The sequence below is a fragment of the Equus caballus genome, chromosome 2 (assembly GCF_041296265.1).
Source record: "Equus caballus isolate H_3958 breed thoroughbred chromosome 2, TB-T2T, whole genome shotgun sequence".
NCBI lineage: Eukaryota > Metazoa > Chordata > Mammalia > Perissodactyla > Equidae > Equus > Equus caballus.
This window is the reverse complement of record NC_091685.1, coordinates 28235833-28255470: the sequence shown is the minus strand read 5'-3', so window position 1 is coordinate 28255470 and position 19638 is coordinate 28235833. Positions and strand designations below refer to the sequence as shown.

General features: G+C 57.6%; 1 protein-coding gene across 18 annotated transcripts in view; it reads right to left on the bottom strand.

The window, feature by feature from the left end:
- Positions 1 to 19638, bottom strand: part of AHDC1 (AT-hook DNA binding motif containing 1) — a 64003-nt gene that overhangs the window by 20003 nt on the left and 24362 nt on the right. For 8 of the 18 annotated variants that reach the window (XM_023635230.2, XM_023635234.2, XM_070250354.1 and 5 more), the window contains exon 3: positions 1327 to 1503. The exons of 3 other annotated variants lie outside the window; for them this stretch is intronic. The gene's annotated coding sequence lies outside the window, so the exon portion shown is untranslated. Of the gene's footprint in view, positions 1 to 890; positions 1158 to 1326; positions 1504 to 17086; positions 17499 to 19638 lie in introns of those variants that run through there. 7 more of the 18 variants (XM_070250346.1, XM_070250345.1, XM_070250333.1 and 4 more) reach the window with 2 other exon arrangements.

Here is a 19638-nt window from a genome sequence, read left to right as displayed (position 1 = left end):
CCACCTCCTTCCCCAGAGAGCTCCTGGTTCCGCCCCCCTCTCCCCGCCCAGGTCTGATGAACTCCTCCTCCTGGAAAGTTGCTGCAGGAAAGGAAGTGACTTCAGCGATTTGGCCACAAGGCTGGGCACTGCTGAGCCCAGCTCAACTGAAGGCTTGCCCAGCCCACCTCCAAAGCACAAATGGAGCCACGTGCACACACCTCCCCCAGTGTGCACCCAGAACCCTGAACACACGCTTCCCCAGTGACACGCGGAGAGATTCCTGTGTACACACACTACATAATCCCAGCGTACCCACAGATCACCTCAGTGTGTTCAGATTCTTGTCTACACACCTCTCCAGTGGACACTAGCACCCTGCACACATACACCATTCAGTGTGGTACACACAACACTCCAGTATTCTCACACCTGCCCACACGCAATCTTGCACACTCACCACTCCAATGTACCACATTCACAGACCCCGGACATCCTCCAGCCCAATCCACTTATATAACTCTCACATACAGAACCCTCAGGACAGAGCCCTACACACGCCTGCTTGCACACAAGATGCCTTGCACATTTGTAGGCTGGTAGACACAGTCCTGCATCCTCCCACAGCTGTACCTTCCCACCCTTACAATCCCAGGAGGCCCCACCCCCAGACCTCAGGACCCAGGAATGCTCTTTTGGAAGATGGGTGGGGTCCCCAGGCAGGCTGGGCTCCAGGGAGCTTCCTGGAGCCCAGAGGCGTCATGTGTCAGTTCAGGGAGTTGCCTCTGAAGGGCAGGGCAGCCCCACCTGGCCTCTGTGGCTCTTGAGACTGGGTGGGCTAATCTGGCCCAGGAGTAGGAAGGGGGTCCTTCCCCCACCCCATTGCATCCTATGAGGGCAGCCTAGCATACCTGAGCTACCCAGGTCCTCTCAGCACCTCACGATGGCCTCCCAGCTCTCTGGTTCCACAGACTCCAGTAGAAAGGGGTCCTGGGTGGGGGGTCAGCTGCACACATCAGGCACTCTGGTTTCCACCTCTGCCCTGAGTTCTGGTCACTGTCACAACCCTTTTCTCTTCCCAGTTCTCTCAGGTCATCAAAGTGCAGAGAAGAGTCCCCAGACTAGGAGGCAGGACTCCAGGGGACTTGCTGTATATCCATGGGTCTCAGTTCCCCTTTCTGGATAATAGGGAGTTTGAGTAAGCTGGGTTAATATATTTGATTCTATAAATGGCCTCTTTTTGGCCTAAGCCAGGAGAGGGGACTCCCTGCTAGGAATGGGAAGTAAGTGCTCTTGATCCCCACTCGCTGGGGGTGGCACAGACTTGACTTCCCTGTACACTGTTACCTGAGTGGCTGTGCAGACAGGCCCGGCTCAGCAGGAAAGGCCTGTCTTCGCCAGTGATTCCAGGGTGCTTTCCGCGGCGGCCTGAGAGTTGCCCCGACCCCGGGGCCCTCTGCATGCACTTAGCTGGGCAGGCTCTGGGATCCAGGCCGATGGGCAGATAGGCAGGCAAGCTCCCATCTGTGGAAGCAAACACAATACCCCAGGCATCAGCATGGACACAGGATGAGTCAGAGAGAGGGACGAGGAGGCTGTCCTAGACCAGGCCCACTCTTGTGCACAATGAAATCAGCTCCAACCTCATGTCACAGGGGAGTTGTGAGCCTCTCTTGAAACCCCAGGTTCCTCCCGGGAAGCAGTATCTTTGTGTGTGCAGGTACATGCAGGCATGAACATGAACACACACACTATGGTGGCTTTGGCAGTCAGAGTCCTTGGCTCTATCCTTCCTAACTGTGTGATCTTGGGCAAGTCAGTTAACCTCTCTGGCTCTCAGTTTTCTCATCTATAAAATGCGGAGATCTTATAAATGGGGAGGAGTGCTCTGGGGAAACTATAAATGCTAAGAGCTTATTTAGAATGCAGGGGTGAGAGTTGCTGTTCAAAGTGATGGTGAACGCAGATTTCCATGAGGGGTATAATATGCAGCTGGCACTCACCCTTCTCCATCAGTAATTGGTTATGTCTCTTGTTTTCTTTAATAACCATGGCCCTTCTCGCCACCCCCCTGCTTCCTGCCCATTTGTCTGCCCCGAAGTCTGTACTGGAGCCCAGAGGGGGTGTGGGAATAAAGCCTCATGGACTGCTTAGAGGTTCTGGTTGCCTGGGAATCTGTATGTGTGTTAGAGATCCTGCCCGTATAAATGCACGTCTGTGAATGTTCAGCTGTCTGGGGCAATATACCTGTATGTGGGTTCTTGGGTCTATTTAGCCTTCTGTATGCTTTCCTGTGTATTTTTGTATGTCTGTGTGGGACATGTGTGTTTAAGAGTGTACATGTTTGGGATCATTGTGTTTGCTCACTATGGTCTGTGGTCAGCCGAGTATGTGTACACGTGAGGCTCATGCGTACCTGGGTTTGATGTCTTCAGTTATATGTGTGGGGGTGTGCATCTGGGTCTATTCAGCTTTGTGTGCATGTCCAGCTGAGCCTGTGTTTGCATGCCTGTGAGGACACAGAGGTGTAAGCACCTACGTGAGACAAGGTGTGCCCAACTGTGATCAGGCTGTGAGTGTGCCTGTGAGTGCACACTCTGCCTGGCTCTCTGCATCTCACTGTGTCAGGAGCTGAACCGGCTTCTGCCTGTCTCAGAGCTTTCTGGATGTGTGTGGGGGGTGGGGTAGGGGCGTGTGGCTGATCCTCTGCTGTCCCTGCGGGTTTCCAATCTCAAGGCCGATGGCTGTGGGCACTGGTGTCACTGTGCATCAGTGTTGCCTCCCTCCTACCTCTGCCTTTCTTTGGATTTTCAGGGTCATAGTGTGCTGGCACGACTGGTCATGGCGTCTCTGTGGGTCTCTTTCACTGTGGGTCGTTATGCGCTCGTGCATGTGTGCACTGTATCACGTTATCATTGTGTGTGTGTGTCAGTGGGTCCTTGTGCCATGTCATTGTATGTCTGTGCCAGTATAGCTGTGTGTCAGTATCAACATGTGTGAGAGGGTCTGTGTGCTATGGTGTGCCTGTCAGCACAACGGTGCCTCAGTGTTTGTGTGGCACCTTTGTGTAACTTGTCAGTGCATGTGTGTGTGTCTGTGCATGTGAGAGACCCTTTGTGAGACAGTGTGTGCCTGTGTCACTGTGTTTGTATGCCTGCTTCCCTCCTCCCTCCCTATCTCCTGCGCTTGCTCTCTCTCTCTCTCTGTAGGAGCCAGACAACTCCCCAAGCCTGGATTAGGGACAATTTATCCACAGGCAGAGAAGGAGAATTCCAACCTGCCAGAGCCTCCCTCCTCTGATCCATCCCCCCTTTCCTCGTGGTTGGGTGGGCACAGAAATGCAGCCTGGCAGCTCCCAAGCCCTCAGGGAGCCCCCACCTCTCTAGCTCCCCAGAAGCCCAGGAGGGCAGAAAAGATGGAAATCTGGGTGGCCCCAGAGCCCTCCACTGGGGGTGAACTGGCTGCCCCTCATCCTGGCCCCCACAGCTTAGCTCATCTTGGCCCTGCTCTCCTACATATGGTGGTGGTGGGGGGGTAGAGTCTGCATGGGGTCTGCCTGGCCCTGGGGGCTGGGGGGACCTCAGGAGCAAAGCTGCTCCCAGCCCCTCCATAACCTGATACTCCCCAGCTGATAAACGTCAGCTCCCCCCACCCCATGAAATACAAATGATGGGGGAACTTGATGTGCCCACACAGGCTGGGGGAGATGCTGGGAGGCGGGGGACAGTGTGGTGGGGGGAATGCGGCAAGGGGGGAGCAAGGGCTGAGCTGGGACTAAGGCTCCCTTCACGGTGCTCCAGGCGCAAGGCAGAATCACATGTTTCCCATTAGCTGCTCTGGCCTCCTTGTTCAGGGGGTGTTGGCTGGGGGAGATTTGTTCTGGTTGCAGACACCAGCCGAGACCACACAAGAGAGAGAGAGGAAAAGACAGACAGAGAGAGACTGAACGCCAGAGGGAGAGAGAAAAAGACAGAGAGAGGGAGAACGAGAAAGATACACAGAGACAGACAGAGGGAGAGAGACAGAGAGATGGAGACAGACAGAAACTGTAAGAGACAGGCACTCACAAACACAAACACAAAAACAGAGAGTGGTGATAGGAGAGGCTAACAGAGACTGGGGGACAGAGACAGTGACAGGGAGATGGAGACCAAAGTGGAGAGAGGCTGGTGAGAAGCTGAGGAGCAGGTGTCAGGGAGGCACAGCGTGGGAGTCATGCCAGGAGGGAACAAGAAGGAGAGAGAACATGACTGTAGGGCCAGGGTGAGCCAGGGAGAAGGGCTGGGTGAGGGTGCCGTGTGGGCAGCGGTGGGGCCAGGAGGGCAGGGGGGAGTGGGTAGGGATGCCAGGCAGACAGGCTGGCGGTGTGTGGGCAGGGGGAGTGGACGCTCCAGAGCTGGCCGGGCGGGGGCGGCCAGTGCGCCCGGAGGCTCCCGCCTCCTGACCCTCAAGCCTCGGAGAGATAACAGGCCCGAATAGTGCTGACTTGCGGTTCAGAAATCCAATATCCTCCGCGGCGCACTAATCGACTACCTGAGCTCCCGGCCCGCGCCGAGCTGCCCCGATTAATCCTGCGGCTCCACAGCCTTAATTAGTTTAACAGTTTCAGGGGCAGAAGAGGCAGGGAATAGGGCCCCCCAGGCCTGCGGGGACACAGCCCCCCATGTGAAGCCCGCCTGGTGCTCTACCTCCCCAGTCACACCTGCCCCAGAGCCAGGGGCCCCTTTCCACACTGTGTGAAGATACACGGGGTCCTTCCTCCTGGGGAACAGTCTCAAGGGTTGGCACCTGGGCCAGAAGGTAGGTCATGAGGGACTGAGACCCTCGCTCCAGCCCACATCTGTCCCTGTACTCAGGGCCCCCAGAGCTTCCTCTGGCCAGCCCTTTGGGGCCCTGTGGTCTGCGTGGGAAGGCCCTGCCAACCGCAGCCCCACACCACTGGGCAACATGTTGTCTCTTTAGGGTGAGAGACAACCCCCAAGTTACTGACAACCTCCCAACAGCACGAGATAATCACACATGTCACTCCTCACAACATCAGACGGGCACATGGTGACACCTCACACATACCCAACAGCCAGAGACAAGCACACAAGTCAGTGACCACCCTCCTAACAGGATGAGCTAAGCATATAACCTGTCACTTCGCCCAGATCGTGAGACGGGCACATGATATCCCCAGACGGTATGAGACAGGGACACAGGTTGTCACCCTCATAACCATGTAACTAACATAAACCATGCACCCCCACACCCACTAACAGGATGCGAAATGCACAAAGAACCTGTCTCTCTCTCTCTCTTTCACACACACAAACACACACACACACACACACACACACACAAGCCTCACCTTCCAGGTGTGAGAAAGGTACAGACTACCCCCCCAACCCCACCCACTACAGTATAACCCAGGGACACAACTTCGCCCCTTCCCCATCAGTCCTCCCTCCAGACTGCAGGATGGGCAAATGACACGTCACCCCCTGACTGCTTCAGACAGGTGACAGCCCACCCCCACTCCTCTCCCATCACTGCCAGCCTGGGTGGTGCTGTCCTCTGCCTGCAGAGGCGTCACAGCTCACGGGGCATGAATGTCACCCTAGCACTGCCAGAGCTGGGCACAGCCACACGTTGCCCCAGTGACAAACACTACTAGCCCTAGGAGGAGGTGGAGGTGCACAGGGATCTGGGTGTGACCTTGGTCCCTGGACACGAGGAGGGGAGGTGCCATGGCCTCCCTCCTGGGTAACCTGGTCGCCTGATGCTGGGGGAGACGAGTACTGGGAAGGACAAGGCCTGGGCACACAGACAATCTGAATGCCACCTCCCCAAGCTCCCACCCCCACCCCATTTCTAACTGAATATAGCTGTTATCCAGGGAAGGGACAAAATGAGTAGTGGAAGCAGTGCTGTCACTGAGGCCCGGGGAGCTATTCCTACAAGACTTCTTAGAGATCATGAAGGGGAGGTGGTTATGGGTTGCTGTCACCATGCCCTCATGGCCCAGGACTGAGAAGGGAGTGGGACGAGAGCTTCAGATCCCCACTGCTGCCAGGGGCGCCCCCTTCCTTTCAAAGGCCCACTCTCTAAATTCAGGCCACAGAGCCTAACAAGGAGGCTAAAGTCCAGCGGCATGACTCACCCAGGGAACAGGCCCAGCCTGCTGGCCAAAGAGTGAGGGAGGCCAGGAGCCAAGGGGCCTGGGTTCAAGTCTGAGCTCCTCCCAGGCCAAGCTGAGTGACCTTGGAGCAGCAGTCAGGGAAGTGCCACAGTCGGAAAGAAGCTGAGGCTGGAGACCAGCAAGCAGAGCACTGGGGAGCCACGGGAAGGAGGACATAGCCGTCCTACCCCTGGCTCCACCGCTTCCTCACAAAGAACCTCAGTTTTCTGATCTGTAAAGCGGGGACATTGTCTTGTGTCAGCCTCACAAGACAATGTGGCATAAAGTGGGCAGGTGCTCGAGAAATGGGAGCTTTTTATTGAAGAAGGGAAAACAGAGTAAGAGAGGGCAGGAAACTTGCCCAAGCCACAGAGCAAGTTAGTACCAGCCTCTGCCTCCTGGCTTCCCACCCGGAGTTGTCTCCGTAAGACTCTTGGGGTGGGTGGCAGGTGTTTGAATGCTGTTGGTTCCAGAGCTGCCCTACTGTCCACTGAAGATTAAGGAAACTGATAGGAGTCTGTCATACACCCTGACCTTTACCCTAAACCACACTTGGCCCACTTTCAAATGCTGGACCAGAGAGCCAGCTCTAAGGGAGTGAGGCAGCCCACATCCCAGGCCCCCATGACCAGTGCCAGCACCTGGTGCTTGGAAGGACTGGGGGATCCAGGATGGCAGTGTCCAGGGCCCTCTCATTGTACAGGAGCCCAGAGAGGGACAGGCCCTAGCCTGAGGTCACACAGCATGACAGGAGCAGAGCCCAGAGCCCTGGCCAGGGACAGCCTTGGAGCAGAGTCCCTTTAGCCCCTGGGGGTGGCTGGAGATGGGGGGCCCTGAGGGACTGAGCAAAATGTGGCGACAGATGGCCTGCCGAGGCAGCGGCGATCTGGGCGGCTGGCAGGCATGCTCGCTCCCGCGCAGGGAAGCGGCTAATTTTAGCTGAGGCCTCGATGCCAGCTTTGTTCCCCCCACCCACCCGCCGAGGGGGCCCAGCATGCCTTGCGTGCAACCCGCCTCCCCCAGGCACCCCTACTCCCCCGCCTGGCCCCTTGGTGAGCAGTGCCCAGACCCCAGGGTGCTAGAACAGTCTGCCTGACCAGGCCTCATCACACCCAGAGGCAAGGGCTGGGCCCTGGAGGCCTGGCACCCCCACCCCAGGGTCTGTTTCCCATGACTCCAAGCTCATTCCTTGAAGAGGGGTGGCAGGGAGGAGGGCTAGAGGCCACTGCCCAGACTGGGAGGGCGGGCCTGACAGCAGGGCCTGCCAGTCTTGGGGGGGAGGTGGGGCACTGTCCTCCACCCGATACTTAAGGAGACAGGACCCTTATTCTACCCTTGCCCTGAGACAAATTCTTCTGTGCTGGAGTCCCCCTGGTGTTGGTGAGCAAGTGGGAGGGAGTCACTCCACTCTCTGTTCTTTGTAACTTTGACTTTGCTCCAGGAACTCAAAGTATTAAGAAGTCAGAGACAGAGGAAGGGTAGTATGCCTGTGCCACTGGAGGAAACTAAGGCACAATCTGAGACAGACATCACTGCAGCAGGGGAAGAGATAAATCCCAGGCATCAGTAAGGCCTGGACAGGCTCTTCTTTGAGCTCTTATAGCTAGGGGGCTTCTTGGGCCAGTGCAGCCCCTGGTACTACCCGCTGTCCCCATCTGGGCTGGTAGATGGTAGACTAAATGGATGGAGGCCATCCTCTGAAGGCCTGGAAAGGGCAGCATGGCACTCTTGGTTTTGGTGCCCCATCCTTTGTAGGCTCTTTGACCTTATAACTGCCTCCCCTCATCTCAGATTCAAGTACACATGCACAACAGGGTGCCAAGACATCTGGCCTCTACTTGAAAGGAGACTTCTTTGGGGTGACTCTGGAGGGGTCCCCTCTCCCAGCTCCAACTGGGGGGCTGTGAGGGAAATGACCAAGTGGGAAATAGAGGAAGAAGCCTTGAAAGAAATTTATATATTTAGAGGGAAAGAGTCAGAGAGAAGAGAAAGAGAAGGAGGGAGAAACCAAGGCAGAGAATCAGATTCAGGAAGGGAGACAGAAGGAGGAAGAATGTGGGGGCAAGAGAAACAGGACAGAATGAGGCTTAAAGAGAAAGATGAGGAAGGAGAGGATGAGAGAAAGCCTGAGTGAGGGGGAGAGAGAGAATGCTGAAGGAAGGAAAACAGCAAGAGACTCAGGAAGAGAGGAACAGAGGAGGAAAAAAAGACAAAGAGACAGAGAGACAGGCAGGATGAGGCAGAGACAAAGACAGAGAGAGAGAGCGTGCAAGATACACACAGAGGGGAAGAGACAGAGAAGGAGCCTGCCACAGACAGGGCAGAGGCGCAGAGCACTGAGGACACCACAGGGAGCTGGAGACAGACAGAGGGACTGACATACCCAGAGACCAACAGAGACAGTTGGAGAGGGTGAGACACACAGAGAATGGGGTGGAAGAAGGGGGAGACCCTAAGTGATAGAGTGTGTGCTGGGGGGGGACAGCAGGAGTAGACAGAGGCGAGGAGAGAGGGGATGGGAGGGGGTGTGAGGAGGAGGGGGAGATGTCGTCGCCAGAGCTGGGGGGGACAGAGGACAGAAATGGAATGTGGGTCTGGGCATGAGGCTCACAGATGCATCGGCTCCGGTTTCAGCTGGGGCAGTTGGCTGCTGGGGGGGAGGAAGCAGAGCTGGCGAGGGAGGGGGGCCTGTTGCCATGGCTGCAGGCACGGCAGGGGCACAGTCTACTGGCACTTGGAGCTCTGGGCATGGTAGGGGGCTGACTGAGGGGAGAAGAGGGGGGCCACGAAGAAGCCTCGCCCCTGCCCTTGGGGCTCTACCAGCAAGAAAGTTTCCAGAGAATGGATGGGAGATGTTCCGGGCTGAGGAGAGCTCTGCGTCCTGCTCCACCCCATGGAGGCTGCCAGCGGGGCACCGCTCTCCAGGTTGCCTGTTGGCATCCAGGTTCCCACTAGTGCCTCCGGCTGGCCTCTGGGGATCCTCCTTCTCTGCCCTCTCCAGTCTAGCTGCAGATCCTGCATGCTGCTGCTGCTGCTGCTGCTGCTTTTGCTTGCAGGGGAGCAGCAAGATTGTGAATTCAGGATCTGTAATCCTAACGCAGAGCCCAGGCCTACCGGGCTCCAGTTGCCAAGGCGACGGAGGGTCAGAGGGCAACACGGGGCGCCCGCTCCTCCAAGTCAGAATCCCAATTGTTAAAGCCCAAGAATAAACAGCTGAAGCGGCCGTGGGGGGGCAGAGAGGGGGGCTGAGGTCTGCATCGGCTCAGTGTGGTGTTGTCAAGCGAGATGTCACTAATTGTCTGAAGGAACGGGCTGAGGCAGCTCTTAACTGCTTCTGTGCCACCGGAGACACCTTGGCTGCCTGGCCCCATCCCCCGGGCCTCCCAGCATTCCACTGGGCCAGGCTGTTGGTGGGGTGAGTGCTGGCCCAGCATAATCCCTGCCTCTCTTGCACTGAACCCCACATACTTTAGCTCCCAATACTCCTCTTCGCCCAACTTGGAACCTCCTACCTGCAAGCTAAATGCGTATGTCCCCAGAACCAGTACCCCCAATCACCAGGCCCCCAATACTCCTTGTGGCCCAAAACTGCCCCCTTGGCCTGCAAAACCTCTCTCAGTTCCCCTAACATGTCCTCCTCCTCCTCCCAGAAGTCAGGGGCTCTGGTACAAGATGTGCGGATAGCAGAGGAAGAGAGGCTTCTCAAGAAGAGAGGTTCTTCTCAACTTTGGGGGAAAGGAGAGAGCGGGGAGGGCAGAGACCCTCCTATGGGTAAAGGGAAGGCCCAAAGCACCTTTCTGTGCAACTCCCTACTCTTAGTCACATACCAGAGCCAAAGCCCTGGATGGAGCTGGGAAACCAGGTTTCTAGCTTTTATTGCTCTCCTTGCTGTGTGACTTTTGACAAGATACTTTCCCTCCATGGGCCGGTCTCCTCATCCATCATCCATCCTAAACATTTAGTAGTGCCTATTTTGAGGCACGCTGTGTCTGGAACCCCTGCCCAGAGGGACTCCCAATCCAACGGGTGAGATCCATCAGGTAAGATAGTCCATGAATACACGGAGCAGTCTGGTACCCAGTAAATTGTTCAGTGGACGGCAGCTGGTGTGAGTACTGGTACCGCCGTTATTACAGAGGATCACTAAAAGGGTGTAATCAGAAAAAAGACTGAGGAAGAAGTCAGGTGTGGAAGGCTTCCTGCAGAAAGTGGTATTTGGCAAGATTTGGATAGGTGGGCAAGAAAAAGAGCGCTCCAGGAGAGAGAAGTCTTGCGAGGTGCTTCAAGGGTAGCTGAGCTGTACGGTCTCAGGGTCGCGTGTTCAGCCCCTCCCAGAGCAGGAAGGGCGAGGCCTTCAATGGTCTCCCCGCCCCATAGGCTGGGCCTGCCTCCTCCTCCACCCACTGCGCCTCCGGATGCCAGGAGAGCGGTGCCTGGGAGGGGGCGGGCCGCCCGCGGGCAGGGCTCCCGGAGATTGGTAGCACCTGGAGTGATGTCGCAAGGGGCGGGGTCAGGGCTTCGGGCACGCCTCCTGCCCCAGACCCCTGCCCCACGCCCGAAAGGCGGGTCCCCGGGAGGGGGCGCTCAGGACACTTCGCGGCCCCGTCAGGTGGCGGGCGGGGCCCGGGCGGTGTCCGTGGGCGGGAAGCTGGGCACGGAAACAGGGGATCCCCCAGAGAGGGCCCAGCCCAGCCCCGGGCTGGACGCGTACAAAAGGCGACTTGTTCTTTCTTGGGATGCCTGCGCCTTCTCAAACATACCTACAGCCACACTCCGGGGACAGGGGACAGCTACACCTACACATGGCTCACAAAGCCCGCTGAGTGGGGAGTGGGGGGCTGCCGCTGGCCCCAGAGGTTGGCGTTAGGAAGAACCCTGCCCCAACCAACCCTTGCTACAGACTCGACACCATTCACCTCACCCTATCCCACTCCAGTGACCTGGATACTCCCAGCCTCCTGTGTAGCTCTGGGGACATTGACCCAGGCACATTCTCGTAACTACCCTCTCCCTCAGACCATCTGTAGTCACCAGGCCTGCCCTGGAGTCAGACGGGCAGGCTCTGTGTTCTATGTGACCCTGGGACACAGTGAGGCTCATTAGGGTTACTTTTTACTGAGTATTCTATGCTAATCCTCACCATTACCCCTTACGGTGAGTCCCATTCTGTGGCTGAGGAAACAGAGGTTTAGGTGAAACAGCTTGCCCAATGCAGAAGCAAGGATTTGAACCCAGGTTAAGCTTGACTTCAGAGCCCGTGTTCTTCCGTGTATTATCTCTGCCTCCCATCACATCATCTTACCCTCTAACACCCCACCACACACACAACCATAGACGGCAAAGCCATCTCAGAATCAAGGTGTAATTCTCCACCCCAAACACATCTCAATGTCACAGTCTAGTATCAGGCAGTTTCCCTCACTAATCAGACAGTGTGTTGTGGAGGGGAGAGTCTCCTACCTCTAAGCTCCGGCTACCCGCCCGCCGCCCCCCCTCCCCCGCCGGCCATAGAGTCATAAACAGGGCACAGAGTGAGAGCAGGGCCAGAACAGGCTACCTCTAACCTTTCCAGCAGGCTCACCTCCACCTCCCCTGACCCCAGGATGACAAAGCACTGCTTTACTTTCTGGGGTGCCAGGCCTGCAGCTCTCCCTGACCTCTTGTGCAAGGACCTCCCCTAGCCCCCAACCCCTGCTGAGAACAAGTCGAAACAAACTCCTTCCTGGGGATGTCAAAGCACCTTTCCTGGGGGAGGCGGCTCTGTGATCCCCTGAGCCCGGCTAGGGAGCAGGATCGGGTTACTCTTTCCCCAGCTGTGCCTGGACTCCTTTGGGTTGACCTTTCACCTCATCCAGGCCAGGACCCAAAGGGGGCTGGAGTCCAGCCCTCACCTCCTGTTAACCCTCTGCATTCCTCATCTTTTTATTCTGGAGCCCCCCCCACTCCCCATTGCGGGTCTCAGGAAGCCCAGCGAGCATGCCAACCTTTCCCCACCCTCCCATCCTGGGGTCCGATTTCCCAGAGAGCTTTACAGACTGCTCCTCCCTACCCCCTGCCCAAGCTGCCCTACCCTGCCAGGATCAGATACCTCCGCCCAAGCAGCTGAAAATGACCTGGGCTATTTTCGCTCTGGGATCGCGTTGCAAACTCCCCCTTGAGCTGGCAGCTTCCCACATCCCTCCACACCATTGCCCCCTACTCCTCATCCCTCACCCAGAACCACTGACTAACAGGACAGGAGGGCTTTTAGAGGCCACTGGCCTAAACTCATCAGATGGGGAGACTGAGGCCCTGAGGAATAGGCACAGGGCTGGGCAGAGAACCAGGCTTCCTGGGTCCCCGCCCACATCTGTTTCTACTGTCCAGCCTGGCCTGCTCTGTACCCTAGATCTCAAAGCCTCTGACCCAGCCGACCTCCTCTAAGCACCAGCAAGTCACACTGGAGGCTACCCACAAGTCTCTCTGCCACCCTGCATATCACAATCCGCTTCTGCCACACTCTTCTCTGTTTAGAATTGGGACCCGGTCTGTACCTGTATCACAGCAAGGTGGGCCACGAGAACATTTGGGGGGGGTGTGCAAACTGGAAGGAAAAATAGGGAGACCGGGGCTCAGAGGAACGGGAAGTGGATTCAGGCTTCCGAGGTTTATATTGCACAATACTTCCATGTTCCCAGCAGCCCCTAGCCCCAGCTTCTCTGTACCCCTCCCTTCCATTCCTACAAACCCAGCCCCCTCCAGGCCCTTGCCCCTCCACCTCAAGCCCCAGCCCTCCTGGGCAGGAATGTGACTGGTCAGGTCTGAGCTGACCACAGGAGTGGCTATAAGGTGACAGACCCCCCCATCCTCCCAGCCTGGGGGAGCTCACATACCAAGGAAGGGGGGGAGGGGAGAGCTGCTTTAACCCTTTGCAGCCAGGCTTTCAGGGTGAAAAAGAGGGGTACTCTACTACTAATGGCCACTCCCACATGAGTGCTGCCAGGCAGAAGCTACTTCCCCGAGAGGGTGGAATGGGGGTATCTGCCCCCCTAGTCCCTGTTAAGAAAAATTATCCTTTGCCACCCCAAGTGTTTCATCTCATCTCCCATGACATTTGGAAAAACAGTCATGAGCTGGTGCGGAGGGGAAGAGAAGGAAAGGAGGCATTATGAACCCCAACCTCAGGAGCCCCTAGTCTGATGGGAGAAATACAACCCTGCCCTGGGGAGTCTGATGGGGGAGACCAGGCACAGAGGCTAGGACAAAGAGCTGAGAGCAGAGAAGAGCATGGAGCCGGGCAGAAGAGGGAGGAAGCCAGGGCAGGAGCAGAACAAGCCAGGTGGGGTCAGATCGGGCAGGCTTCCCGGAGGCCCCTCGGCCCACACCCCTCCCCCTAGGCTCTGGAATCTCGGGGGTCAGGGTTGAGGGACAACTCCGCCCCCTGCCCCCCTCAGGCTCAGGAATTCCACCAGCCAAGGGAGGAGGGGGACGGCTGCTTCGGCCTTAGTCCAAGTTGGCTCCCACTGGACCGGCAACTGCAGCCCCTCCTCGGCCCCTCACCTCCACCCAAGTCCCTGGGCTGGCCCCCATCGCCCTCCCCTCCCCCTCTCTGCCTGGCACAGTGTGTGCCAGGCGCTGGCAGAAAACAAACCCGCCAGGGTGGGTTTGCAGGGAGCGGGGTAACCTTGACACAGTTGCGGCAGTCGCTAATGGCAGACACACACTCCGCCTGTTCTGGGGGGACTGTTGCCGTTGCTAGGAAACCAGCAGCCGCGTGAATGGAAATGGGTCAGTAAACCTGGGGAGAGATAGTGTGACACTCGAACCACTGCAGCTGCTCCAGCCCACACCGAAATCCCTCCTCTTCAATATTTATCACTCCCGCCTGGGCCCTCAGCTCCTGCCAGACCCCGCACCAGCCTGGCCCTCAGGCCCCCCCAAGGCTTGAGAGAGGAGGGGGCTAGAAAAGAGATGGAGGGTTGCTGATCCGCTCCCTGGGGGGGCCCCCCAGGCGGGATGGAACTGGTTCTGGAGGAGATTGAACAGGAAACAGAGTCTAATCCCATGGCGGGGAAGGGGTTAAAAGGTCAATTCACGCCTGTTCCTGACTTAGGCACCGTGGTAAAATTACTGCGAGTGTGAGCAGGCTTGCGAGTGCCTGCCTGCCTACCTGTGGAGGGACTATTTAAGACAGGAGACCTCCCTCCCAGTGTATAAGAGATGGAGGGGGGAGAAGCACCCAAAACATGGCCAAGATTCACTCACAGCCTGAAAACAACCTCCTTACAGCCTAGCAATCCCCCCAGTAGAGCCTGAGGCTTCCTAACAGCCAGAACTGATGCTCCTAGTAGAATCTGATAGCACCCCAAATGGACAGGAGCTGCCTATAGTGCCTTACAATACAGTCCTGTACAGACACCCCCCCAACAGCCAGACACTCAATGTTCAGAAAACCCTGACGACAGCCCTACACAGATACCCCCTCCCCAAGAGAACATGACAACTGCAATTCAGAACAGCGCAGTTCAGCTCAACACCTATAAACAAGCCGACAAACCTAGGCACAGACAAAACTGCCCTATGGCAGACTGTGCTGAATCTTCTGTCACTTCCCCATGAGGCTGGAGCCTCCCCAAACAGCCTGCTGTAACCCAAAGCCTGGTTCTCTGGCTCAGCTATGTTTTTTTCTCCCTCCCATTCCCAGCCTCCTTGTCTTGCACACACCCCAATATACTGCCCCCGCAACTGCTCTTCTGGACACACCATCCCACAGGCTAGCTGCCTCGCGCACCGCACCCCCCATTCCCTGGAGGCTGACTGGTCACTGACACACACATTCCCTTCCCCTACAACAAGCACCATCTAACAGCCCCGCCTGACACGAGGTCTTGTTCCTGGGCACAGGCCTCTCTCCTGACAAGGACCCTGGGAATCAGCAGTGCCACACACTCGGGTGATATGCCCCTCCACCCACCACAACCTCAGCCAGTATCCCTGAAGGGTGTGTCTTGGGAAGGGAGGCACTCCAGCCTTCTGGAGGGGGGGAATACCTCGACAGGAATCTCCCAGCTGACTCGGTTCTGTGTGCTCCTATCTCCTAGGATACATCAGTCAACACAGGCTCGGAGCCTGTCAGAGCTCGAAGGTGCCTTAGGGAGTCACTAATCCAGCCTCCTCTGCTCAGCAGGAGGAAATCAAGGCCCAGAGAGGAGAGCAGTTTGCTGAAAGTCACACAGCCCAACTGCTGCTTCCAGTCGTTTTCTCTTCTACAGCCCCTCACTAAGATCTCTCTACTGGTTGAAGAGAAACGGACTGGGGCGTGGGGGCGGTGGCGGGGCCTTGTCAGCCCAGGAAGGCTTTCCTGAGGCAGAGGGAGGTGGGACTGGATTAGCTGGGAGGGGAATTTGTAGTCCTAGAGATGAGTTTATGAGAAATGCCCAGCAGTGCATTCAGACATATGGGCACCTGGCAGCCCCGGAATCTGGGCCACATAAATTTGTTCAAATCCGGACTTTGCCAAAATGTTCTGATGGATACTTATACCGCCCCACACCCTATCCCAGGGCCCCAGTGAGCTGCCTCCCCAAACCAAAGGTAAAGGAAGTTTACTGTTCCCTATACCTAGCCTCGAATGTAAATTCTAGGGAATCCCCGCCTTTTATTATTCAAATAGATCTTTGCCAGGATGCCCCTGGGATGTGTGTGAAAGAGGTTTTCTGCTAGGTAGTTTTTATTTCAACTCCATTTTGCAGAAAAGCAAATTGAGGTTCGCAGAGGTGGGGTAAATTGCTCAAGTTCACACAGACAACAAATGGAGCCTTGAGTTCCTTCCAGTACACAAGGAAGGCCGATCCAACAGGAAACAGGGAGAACTGGGGGTGGGGGGGAGGGAAGGGTGGGAGTTGACACAGGCCCAGGCCCAACATCCTGGGCTGAGGGGGAGCCAATAGGCATCTGAATTTGAATCTGGGTATCTGGGTTCCACTCCCACCCACTAGCAGTGGTAGAGTGAAAGGTCAGCATGGAGATGGGAGGGAGAGGAAGTAGAATTCCATCAGCTCTCAGCCTGCCTGGGCCATACCCCAGGGAGCCAGGCCAGGGGCCGCCCCAACTTCCCTCAGCCCAGAGATCTCTGCCAGCCCCTGCCCCCACCCTCACCCAAACAGCAGGAGTATTGTGAGGAGACCCATCCCCCTCACTGGGCCTCAGTTTCTCCATCTGTACTAAGAGCTAGCCTAGCAGGGAGGATTTCTAAGGCCGTTCCAAGTTTAACATAGTGCGACGACCAGTCCTAGTTCTCAGTCCCCAGCACAAATTTAGAAGTCACTCCCCCAGTCTGGAGCTAGCCGAGAACATTAAATACGTGTTTGATGAATAAATGAAAACCAACATCTTTCCATCCTGCCCAGCCTGAGTGAGAGGCACTACTTACCTTGGGAAGCCAAATTCCACAGGGTTGTTGGTGGGGAAGGGGATTCAAATACTTTGAGGGCTCTGAACTGGCTGCATGTTACACGGGTGCCCTTTACTCCCCTGCCTCACTAGTGCACACACTATGCTAATTGCTTTAACTTGTGCAACTTTAAGCCCCACAACAAGGCCATAACCTACCTACTATTAGCTAGTTTTTCAGATGAGGAAAGGGACTAAGGTGTGAAGGGACTTGCTCAAGGTCACACAGTCAGTGAGCGGCAGAAAGGATCTGAACTGCATCTATCCCCACTGCTTTTGTTTAACATGATGAGGGTGTGCTGGGTTGGGGCAGGAAATGAAGTTGAACAGGGACCATCGGCAAGGGGAGAGGGGGTGCACCCCAGGACCCAGGGGAGGTGCCTGCTGAGTTGCCAAACGGTTCATCAGTTTGCAGGGCACCAAATGGTACTGGAACTAGCAAAGTCGTGGGAAAGCATCCCTTCCCCTCCCCCACCCCACAGTGCCAAGAGGGAGCCCTGAGAGGTCACTTACCTACTCCCCCGATCTCAGGACTCCTGTAAAGGAAGCCCCTCCCTCCCGGGAGCCCTTTTCGGGACTTCGGGACCTGTAAGGTGCAAAGCCGCCCTCAAAGCAAGCTGCCGCCGCCGTCGGGAACACTGTCCAGGATTTTTCCGGCGCGTCCGCCCCCCACCCGCACGGCAGTTGCGGGGGTTGGGGTAGGGGGTTGTTGGGAGAAGACTGCCTCGCCTCCCTCCTAGAAGCCCTTAGGCGCCTCGTGCTCGAGCAGGAGGCGCTGGTCCACAGGCCCAGCCGTTCTCGGGCCCGAACGGTCCGCCTCCGAGTTTTCCCGCCGCCGCCTGTCGGGCTACCTGGCAGGCCACCCCCGCCCCCCTCCCAGATGAGGCCGCGGAGCTTCTGACTCCTGGAGGAGGTGACGGGCCGAGAGGGAAACCAGGCGGCTGGGGGAGGGGCGTTGCCTGCACCTGGCCCCTCTCCGCCGCCCAGGCCGGGAGGGGCGGGACTGGACCCCCGCCAGACCCGAAAAGAGCGGCGGAGGAGAGGAGGTGGGCCGCCCTCCTCTCCCGCAGGCTGGGGGAGGGTGGGATCTCCCCCCACAACCCTCGCCGCCGAGGCGCCCCCTAGGGTCGGGCTGCGAGGCGCCCCTTCCCGAGCCGCGCGCTCAGCCCGCTCCCCCGGCCGGCCGCACTCTCCAGCTGCAGGAAATTCCAGAAGCTCTCCATCATCCCGGCGCAGCGCGCAGCCCGGGCTGCCAAGGCTCCCCGAAGGAGAGCCACATGCCGGCCGGCCGCGCGGCCCGCCCTCGCCCCCCTCTTCCAACCCGGCCGGGCAGCCACGTCGGGCCGGGCGGGGGCCCGGCCAGCCGCCCCTTCCCGCGCCCCGGGACCGGCGGAATGCGTGGCAGCCCCGGCCGGGGGCTATTTTGAGCGGGAGGGGAGCGGCCCAGCCTCGGTGTTTTCGGCTTTTTCCTGGCCCCTGGCCCGCCAGCCCGGGCCCTCGGCTGCCCGCGGAGTGGGGGGGTCACGAGGCGCGGGGGAAGAGGAGGGCCGCCGCGATCCGGCTCGGGCCCCGGGCTCCGGCCCAGGCCCGGGAGGCGCCCAGCGGCGATCCGGACCTGCGCTCTCGGCCTCGGCCGAGCGGCGGGATTATTAATAGCGCGCCTGGCTCGGGCTGCGGCTCCAGGGCGCCTGCTACCTGCACGCCCCTCCTCCGGTGAGCACAGGCGGTCGGGGCACTCCCTCCCCAGCGGCGGACTCGGGCCTCACTGGATAGCGCCCTGTGCACCAGTGGCCAATCACCGGCCTCGATTTCCTTACCTGTAAATTGGGGTAAATTGGGGATGGGCTGCCTGGCTTTATGTGGTGCGTACCAAATAAAAGTTTTGCTTGCTGTGTGCCTCTCCTTGGGCAAAACGCCTTCCCTTTTTGGGGCCTCAGTTCTTCCATTTTATTATAAAATGAGGGGATCTGAGAGGACTCTTTCCAGGGGAAGAATCCCTTACATTTGAATAATGCATTTTCACTTACAATCCATTTGAGCCGAGTAACCCCCCCAATGGTAACAGCTAACACCAAGCACTTGCCTTGCATGATTAGCATGCATTAATTCACTTGATTATAAAGTTCCCGTAAAGTAGGTAGTATCTCCTTTTTGTTGCTGAGGAAACTGAGGCTCAAGAAGGTTAAGTGAACTGCCAAAGGTCACACAATGGCAGAGACCAGAATCAGATAAACTCTGGCTCCAGAGTCTCAGTTAACTAACCACTGAACCATAGTGCCCTGAGACAAGCAGGACAAACACTGCCCCCTTTTTATAGAGGAGGAAACTGAGGCTTCAAGCGGGATTTGCCCAAAGTTGCCTTTGGCCACTTAGTGGCAGAGGTGAGCATCCAACACAGATCTTCCGACACCTAGTCTAAGGCCCCACAGCAGCCCTCTGAATCTGTTCAGCTCCTGCCCTGGGGCTGGTAGTGGGGTCTCCAGGACAGGGTCCTGGAAATGGGCACGGAGGCACTACCCCTATGGGAACCAAGCTGTGTCCTGGGCCCTGGAGATTACCCTCCACTCCCAAGGATCAGACCCAGACTCCTGGGCCCCCAGGGTTCATTAATCCACCAAATTCTAGATTTACCCCAGCCTCAGAGCCATGGGGGTGGGGGCATCTGGGGGTGAGGGGAGATGGCCTGCAGGGGTAACAGCCTGGGACAGGGCCTGGAGTTGCTTCCTGCCCTCCCACCCCTCAGCAAGGAAGCACAAAGGCTGGCAGGCCCCCCCACTCCGCCCCGGAAACCTGGCAGTTTATTTCTGTCTCTGGGCCCCCTGTTTCCACAGAGTCAGTCCAGGAAGGCTGGCAGCAGCTGGCTTGGAGGGGTGGAGCTCCTGCTCCCTCAAGGGTCCAGCTGCTACCCTGCCCCACCCCCACCTGCCAGGACACACCAGAGTCAGAGGTGACATTGGGATGAGGGAGGGAGTAGCTGGAGGCCAGTTGGTCAGGACTCCAAGGGAGGGAACCCTCTCCACCTCCCAACCCAGAGCCTAGATGCTCTCCCAGGGTGAGCCAGTCTA